Genomic DNA, 8,354 nt, shown 5'->3' on the forward strand with positions numbered 1-8,354 from the left:
TGGAAACAATGTATCTTTCCAGGCTCACCTTATTCTTTTTCTCCCATTACTTTAACTCTGCCCCAGAACTCCAGATCAAATTATGCTGGGCCTTTCCCTTCCCCTTTTGTTTACTGAAATCCTACCCAATTTTCCAAGGCCCCAATTAAAAATCACATCCTCCCAAAAATATTTTCTAATCTTTCCTGCTGGGGGAAAATAAAAAAAGTGCCTCCATTCATACATTGCTTTCACTTGTAAGCTTAATAAGTTTACTTAGAAACCATCTGTCTTCTCTAGACTGTACAATTCTTGCAGTCAGGGATCTTTGTCTTTCTATTTCTCAGTTATTCATTCTGATCTCCAGTATGACTCCATAGACCAAGCTTGGACTACCTACAAATACTGACTCTTTCTACCACCTAAATAAAATTTTTTACATTATATACATTTTAAAACAGGAAGCAAATAATCAAATGATACAGCTGACAAAAGGGAACGTGAGTCCAAGACTACATAAAAGAATGTTGTATTTTAAGAACCTCTTTGCCTTCATATTCTCTTGTAAGTATTACACTGACCACTCATCACACAGAAAGCAAAAAAAAAAAAAAAAAAGTCGGATCCAAATTTCTCCAAAATTTCTGAAGTTTGCAAACATGTAGACAAATTATCTGGGAAAATGAATGTTTTAGTAGCTATTTAGAATCATATAGATCCAGCTCATGCAGAGCTCTAAAGATTAATCGGTTACTTCACACAGTGACCTTGTAAAGACTTTTGAATTTGCAGTTATTCATTAACTGAATCAATGATGCCAGCCAATTAGTTAACTAGAGCCCCAAACAAGTATATTTTAAAACAAACTACTTATTCCTAAAAAAAAAAAAAAAAAAAAAAAAACAAAAAACCTGTTAGTTTTCATACAACTAACCCCCTCAAACTGAAGTCAGCATATAAAATTATAACAAATTTCCAGGAGAGTCATTTATATGGAGGTACTATGAAAAGACACAGGTTATACACAAGTCTTCTCCAGGTTCTAGGCCCTGCCTCCCAAATTCCCTCTCCAATGAATGTCTCTAACATGGCCAATGGTAGGGTCATCATATGCCTGGATTTGTCAAGGACAGTCTCTATTTATGCCAAGAAGGACAATCATTCATGTAGTCAACCTGCCCACATATTCTGAACTCATCTTGCATTACCTCTCCTGTTACCCGCCCTCCAGCCCCACTGGCCTGCTTCTAACTCTTCAAAACACTGTCCATCCCCCAACCTCGGTTCATTTGCATTGTTCCTTCATTGAAGGATACTTCCCTCTCCCCATCTATCTTCTTCTCCTCTTATTTGTTCTGCAGTCTCAGCTCAAATATCACCTCCTCAGAGAGATCGCCTCCTCACTCCCAGACAGGGATGACAGACCTCTTGTTACACATTCCTTTATGTTTCTTCCATAGCACTTATAACAGACCTAATGATTAGGACTGGTCAGCCCCAGCAGATCAAGCTCCTTTTGTGATCTGGTTCATCATTATACCTTTGGTATCTAGCACAAGGTCTGACACCTAGTATATACTTGTTGAATGAATGGATGAATAAGTTGCAACTGATCAAGACAACCAGGGCACCTGTCATAACACTGTCATAATACTCTAAAGAAAGGGCTAGGATTTTAAGTGAATGACAAGGCAAAACACTGGAGGGCCCTGAATACTTCCTGACTTTACATCCAACCGTCTTGTGACCAAAGGAGCAGGTCAAACCCCATCTGCTTTCTGCCCAGAACTGTCTTCAGGCACACAAACATCACTTTCATTGCTTCTTTCCAAAGCTACAAATTTGGAACCTAATTCTTCATTCATTGCTTCTCTCCAAAGCAAGCAGTTTCCTCAAATACATCAAATGGTTAGATTCCAAATTTGTAGCTGTTAGGAAATCTAAAGTTATGGACACTTGTAAGATCACATGGCAGTTAATACATGTCACATGTCAAGTGATGGGCAATGAAAGTATATGTTAAGATTAGTGGCTCATTATTTGACCCAGAACAATAAATGACACAAATTATCAAGCAGTTCTGATTTTATTCTAAATGTAGTGGTTAAAACAGTATAGTCCTAGGTCTATATTAATGCTAGTAGCCATGATCTACCTCAGAAACCAAAGATTTCACAGATCAAGTAAGCTGTGTCCTCCCCTTGTACACAAAGACCTGGTGTTGCTCCACAGCGATAGATGAAATGCTGAAATATTTTTCCAAATTACTTAGAGCCATCTCATAGCTACAAATACTGATCTATAACCTCCCTTTTTATTAACTTTGTCATAAACAGCATATAGAAAGCAATGCTTTTGATTGTGATCAAATACCAGGAACAAGCAGAAAATTACATGACTTACACAATTTCCTTCAAATAAGCACAATATTATTTCCATAAAGTTTCCCATTTTCCCTCCATCCTCTGTGTTCATCCACAGCTTCGAACATTACGAAGACTGACTCACTGACTTAAGAAGATTCACTGCAGTTTTACTCAAGATTAATGAAGACTCTGCCTCTGAGGTTACAGCAAAGCCATACACATGGTCTGTTCCTTATGAAATCTGAAATCCGCTGAGTTGACTTAGCAAACTACCTCTGCTCCTTTTTCTAATATCAGTTGAAAAGGCACAATACTTACATACCAAGTTTTAGCCAAACTATGGATTCACAATGAATTAATATATAAATACATTAACCAGAAGCATATCACTGGAAGCTTCAGGTGGAAATTTAAATTGTGAACCATTTCTCCACCTACAGGACCAGTGCATAGACCTACAGAGAGTACTGCTGAGGCTGGCTATGAACCAAAATGTGAAAATGATGTTTAACAAACATAGGTGATTAGTTTGATGCACAACCATCCATCCAGTTGATCTTAGCCACTTTCCCCTTATTATAATATTTACCACATCAGGTTATCAATATTTCCCATCTTAATGGATTACACTTTCCTCGCTAAATAACATTTTCTATAGGTCTTTACAACTACTTTTCCTATGTTGAAGCTTTCTGATTCATTTCAGCTAAGTACTAATAACTCAAAAATCTAAAACCAACACAGAAAGAGTACATGTTATTTGTAGCTGCTACTGCTGAAATAAACCCTGCTTAAAAAAAAAAAAATTGGCAAATTCTTAAAGATTCTTCATTTTGATTGAATCAGCATAAAAGATTCAGCCTGATTTTCTGAATAGTGACAAAGTGCCAAAACCTCAAGCAGACACATGTACCATTATTCCACAAGGAGCACCTGCAAACGTGTTGCTTCTGTTTTGTTTTCATAGTAACAAGAACATCTATCAACACATCTCTCGTAAAAGGAGCCTGATCAATCAAAAGATTTTGCTGGCTAATCTTTCAATGTAGTCAAATAACATGATCTCATTACATGATAATATACACAGTAAATTCACTTTTATGTTCCATGTTTAAGAGACATATAAACACGTTTTATCTACTCTAATGGTATCTTTCCAAAGACTGCTACAAGGATCTAACCAGTTGAAAATCAGTTACATCTTAATTTGTAGCATCATTAATATATTATCATGCCCCAAATTGCACCCCAATTAATTTCACATTGGTTTAATCATAAATGCCCTTATATAAATAAAAGCAGTCTCTAATAAAGTCAACTACATAAAATACAATCACCATCACAGAAATATAGGTGCCAACAAGCATATTTTGTTTTATACCTGACCGATGTTCATAGCACGAAACTCAGACAATTTTCTAACAGTTTCACCACTGTAATACAACATTTTCCTATATTTAAGAAATATACTGCATTTCAAACCTAGTGGTCAAAAGGGATTATGACACTTGAAGCACACTGTCATTAAGGAGATACAGGTAAATCCCTTTCACCTCAAAATAAAAATGCACACTTTTCATCTGGAACCATGACTTCTTAGTGTTCCACAGGAATTTTGTCTGAATAATGAAAATGATATCCTTTCTACTCAAGTGGAGGGCATTTCTGTCTTGATAAATTATTTGGCCTATATCCTAAAAATCAAAACCAGTCTATTTATTATACAATCTTCTTGGGTAAATTTTTGCTTTGGCACTGTTATATGGAGAAAAAGCACAAGACATTCGCAAATTCTAACATATATGTGCTATATATACGATATATGTAATATATATTTAAGTACATATAACACATATGTGCAAATATTTTAAATAACTTGATTTCCTCAAAGACAAACAGCACCAAACATTACTGTATCACTAGAGAAAACGTTTCTAATAAAGTTAAACTTTTTTTCTAGGAGGACAGATCATAGCAAACTTAATTAAAATGGATCTTATTAATATTTCAAGTAATTTCTGGGCTTGATTATGCACTACAGAAGAAACAACTGTACTGAAGAGAAAAATCAATAGCCCTTGACCAGGGCTCTGGGTATGCTAGAAAAACACAGTTCTCTCCTGTCTTACCCAGGTCTAGCCTTTGGGGGTGGGGGAAGAGTACCAATAACAATTTGGAAGTCAACTGAATTATTTTTAACACGGCAAAAAAAGGAAGGAGGAAAATCAGTTCAAATTTTCCATTATAATGAAAGTACCGGAAACAAGCCTTTTTATGTTCATTTTAGGCCCAAGTAACTGTGCAGAGAATAGGGCTTTTGCAATGTCAGTTGCACACTCTGCTTCCTGTGCGAATTCTCAACCATTACAGGTGTCCTAAACCCTCCAGTGAAACCGATCTACTATCAAGGGAGTCCTGCGGTCCCCTCGAAGCCATCCCTACTGCCCCCTACCCCGCACGTATGACTGCCCATTTCCTGCGAGTGTCTCTATTAAGGACCCTCTCTCTTCTCTGCACTCCTGCGGTTAAAGTACCCACTCTTCCTTGGCGTGGCATGTAAAAGCTTTCCCATTAGAGAGGACTAGTTCCTGCAGTCCTTTCTACTTAGATGCTTTCAAGTCAGAGAGGAGCCACTTGAAAACCCTCCTCCCCCTCTCCTTTCCCCCCACCGGAGCCACGTCCCTGAAGGACAACACCAAGGGACACTTCCTGACCTTCTACCCCTTCGCCCGATTTCGGCTGGGAGGGCTGGGGTCGCATTTTCTCGTGTCCTCTGCTGCACTGGATGTGTTATGTAAGACGGACAGGACGCGGGAGGCACATGCGTATAAAGCGCACGGATCTGTGATAACAGCTGGGGTGGCAGAGCAGATCTGGAGTCTCCCCCACCAAATACGACAGACACCACACACACACACACATACACACACACACACATCACCCCCCCCCCCGCCCGCCGCCGCCCCCCACCCCCACCCCCAGCAGTGTTTTCCTGTCTCGCCCCTACCAGAACCAGACGCACAGAAAGGAAAGGCGGGGGGAGGGGTGAAGGGAGGTGAGAGAGGAGGAGGAGCGGCCGCACGTCTGCTTTGATAGCAGCCGGCAGAGCCGCCGCGGCAGAGAGCCCCTCGTTAACCCCCTTCCTGTGGCTGCACCACGTCATGGAACATTCCCGGAACGGGCCAACGTTCCACCCACTTCAGGGAACAGACATAAAGGCGCAGACCCAGCTCCCCACAGTGCACAGCCCAAACACACATGTCCCTTTCCCGGTCCCCCGGCAGACGCACAGACGAACACGCATGCAAGACGCCCCCACCGGTCTTCGCGCGCCCCCGGCCAGCCCGCCGCGCCGGGAGCCACTCTGCGGTCGGTGCACCCGCAAGCCGAGGGCGCCTCCGCCTGAACCTTCCATCGAGACAGTCCCCTCCTTCCTCGCTTCCTTCCTTCTCTCCTTCCTTCCTTCCCCGCTGGGGAGGAGAAAGGAGTCGCCGAAATGCCAACAACAGCCGGCTCCTCCGCTGCGCTCGCTCGGCCGCAGGCCGGCGGCCCGGCCCTCGCGCGGCCCGCCCCCGGCCCCGGCCCGCGCCGCGCGGCCCCCTCCCCCGTTACCTGACGACGGGCGGCCAGCGGCCGCGGCAGCCGCAGCGGTGGCCCGGCGGTGCGCGCCGGTGCACGTCCCTCATTAGTAACCAGGCACATTCCTGCTTCCAGCGCTCCCGCGCCGCCCCCTCCCCCCAGGACATTACGCAAAGCAGCCTCCCCTCATCTGCATAGATCCTCGGCCAGGGTATTCCCCGCATTTCCCAACGCGCCGGACCCCCCCTCCCGAGGTCTCCCCCATCCCCGCCCCCTCCGACCCTCACCCTCCGGACGCCGGTCCCGAGCCGGGGGCGCGCGCCGGGAGGGGCCAGAGGGGTCCGGCGGAGGCGATTACGGTGTAAAGTGAAACAAGCTCCCAATGCTAAAGAAGGCAGGAAAAAAACACCGCGCCGAGGCCACTTACCGAGCCGAGGGACCTAGATTCCCGCCGCTCTGCTCGCCCGAACGGTCGGTCCGCCCTCCACGCACCCCGAGGCTGCACCCAGCACCCCCAAAAGTCGAGACGTGTAGGAATATGGTTAAGGAGCCAGGAGACCCTCCAAGTTGCTCCGGGCTCCCGGGAACCTCAACGTCCAAGACACAACTTGGCCAAGACTTGTGCCACAGTCACCGGAGATGTTTCTGCGGAGACCCTCCTCGGGCGGGCAGAGACAGCGCTCGGCGGCGCCCCGCTCGCCTCCTCTCCACCCCCTCACCTCCAGCCCGCCTCCGGCCGGCCGCCCGCCCCCGGGCCGCTAGCCCCTCGGGCGGCTGTCAGCTCCCGGCCGCCGCCGGGTGACAGGGGCGGGTGGAGGGCGCGACGCGGCGGCCCGAGCCCGAGCAGGCGAGGGGGATCCTCGCAGCAGCAGCAGCGGCGGCCGCTCACCTGGAAAGTCACCGCTGAGAAGAAGGAGGAGGAGGAGGACGGAGAGAAGGAGGAGGAAGAGGAGGGAGAGGAGAAGGGGGAGGAAACCCCCCTGGTGCCCTTGTTCTCGCTGCCGCGGCGGCCGCTCCTCGCCAAGGCTGAGCGTGTCTGGTGGGGGGTGTCTGGTAGCATTTCCTTAAGGACAGAGGGAGGGCGGGTGCGGAGGGAGGGAAGCGATCCCGACCGCCTGCCCAGGCTCCTCTTTCCTTTTATTTATTTTTCTGACACTGTACGGAGATGGGCCCGGGGCAGGGGCCACCGGGCTCGGGAGGGAGCCGCGAGGCCCGGGCCGCAGCCGTCTGCGTGCGGGAGCCGCAGCGGCCGCCTCCCCTCCCGGTCTGTGGACGCACCGGGTTATTCCTGGCAGCGCCTCCCCGAACAGAAGTTACTAGGAGGAGTGCGCGGCGAAAGCGGGCGGGGGGGAGAGGCGGAGAGAGGGAGGGAGGAAGAGGGAGAGACTCAGCCAGCGACGTCATCGGATCCCCCAGCGCGTCCCAGGGAGGGAGGCTGAACCAGAAAAACCAGTCTGGAGCCGGCGAGCGGAGTGGGTTGAGCGGCTCGCGGGGCGACGGGGCAGGGAGGCGACCGCTAGGGCAGGGCCGGGCCCCCGCGCGGCCGCTCCGGGCGGGAAGACCGCGGCCGCGCTCTTGCTCGCTTGGATCGGGGATCTCCCCCGGAGGGCTGGTCTCTACTTGTCATGCAGAAAAAAAACTTGGGCGTCTCTGGGAGCCTGAGAATTTCCTTTAGGGATGTGGAAACCTCCTCTCCCCACCCCCATCTTCCCTATTTCCCAGATGCTGGTTCCCGGTCTTGAACACGCACGGGATTACAGAATAATGAGTATTGTCTTGGACGATTCTGGCCGGTTCCATCCTCTGATCCCTTTCGCTCACCCCGCCTCTGCTACTCACATTTCTGTTATCGGTCAAGAAAAACAAAATCAGACTGTAGCTGCTGGCTGCGTTTCTGGAGCTTTGCAAAGTGTATTAGTAGCACTTTCCTTGCCCGCCCGCCCCCACCCCCCGCGGAAGCACGAACTTTTCAGGCGCCCGAAATGCCCCAACTGCCTTCCCTGAGGTCACTCACCAGGGCGCCCTGGGCGCACCCAGTTCGGGGAACGCGGCCCGCCCCGCCGGGGTATTCAAATCGGCTGGGGCAGCGGCGCAGGGAGCAGCTGGCGGCTTCCTGGTGGGCCGAGCTGGGACCTGGGGCGAGCGGCCGCCCCTAGCCTGCGCGAGTCCCTTCCTCGGAAGGGACGCGAGTGAAATCACACACAGCTCAAGGAGAGCGGGGCCGGGGGCGGGGGAATCCCAGGCGAGTAGGCGCCGGGGCGCTGGGCTTCCTCCCCGGCCCGGCGACACCCCGGGAGACACCAGGGCTCCCTCGAGCCGCTAGCCTGCCCGTGTGGACTCATGTACACCCTCGAGGGGGAGGTTCCCGGGAGGCCGCGGCGGCTGGAGAGCCGCGAGAGGCCGTCGGGCCGGGCGGATGCCCCGAGCGCC

At 49.2% G+C, this 8,354-nt stretch overlaps 1 protein-coding gene across 12 annotated transcripts in view; it reads right to left on the reverse strand.

Annotated features, from left to right (window-relative positions):
* Nucleotides 1-7,859, reverse strand: part of HIVEP2 (HIVEP zinc finger 2) — a 218,602-nt gene extending 210,743 nt beyond the window's left edge. For 5 of the 12 annotated variants that reach the window (XM_055535794.1, XM_055535797.1, XM_055535781.1 and 2 more), the window contains exon 1: nt 6,352-6,819. The gene's annotated coding sequence lies outside the window, so the exon portion shown is untranslated. Of the gene's footprint in view, nt 1-5,059; nt 5,288-5,957; nt 6,159-6,351; nt 6,956-7,763 lie in introns of those variants that run through there. The other 7 variants (XM_055535790.1, XM_055535791.1, XM_055535792.1 and 4 more) reach the window with 5 other exon arrangements.
* Between the last annotated feature and the right edge of the window lie 495 nt (nt 7,860-8,354).

Source organism: Bubalus kerabau, chromosome 9 (genome assembly GCF_029407905.1).
Source record: "Bubalus kerabau isolate K-KA32 ecotype Philippines breed swamp buffalo chromosome 9, PCC_UOA_SB_1v2, whole genome shotgun sequence".
NCBI lineage: Eukaryota > Metazoa > Chordata > Mammalia > Artiodactyla > Bovidae > Bubalus > Bubalus kerabau.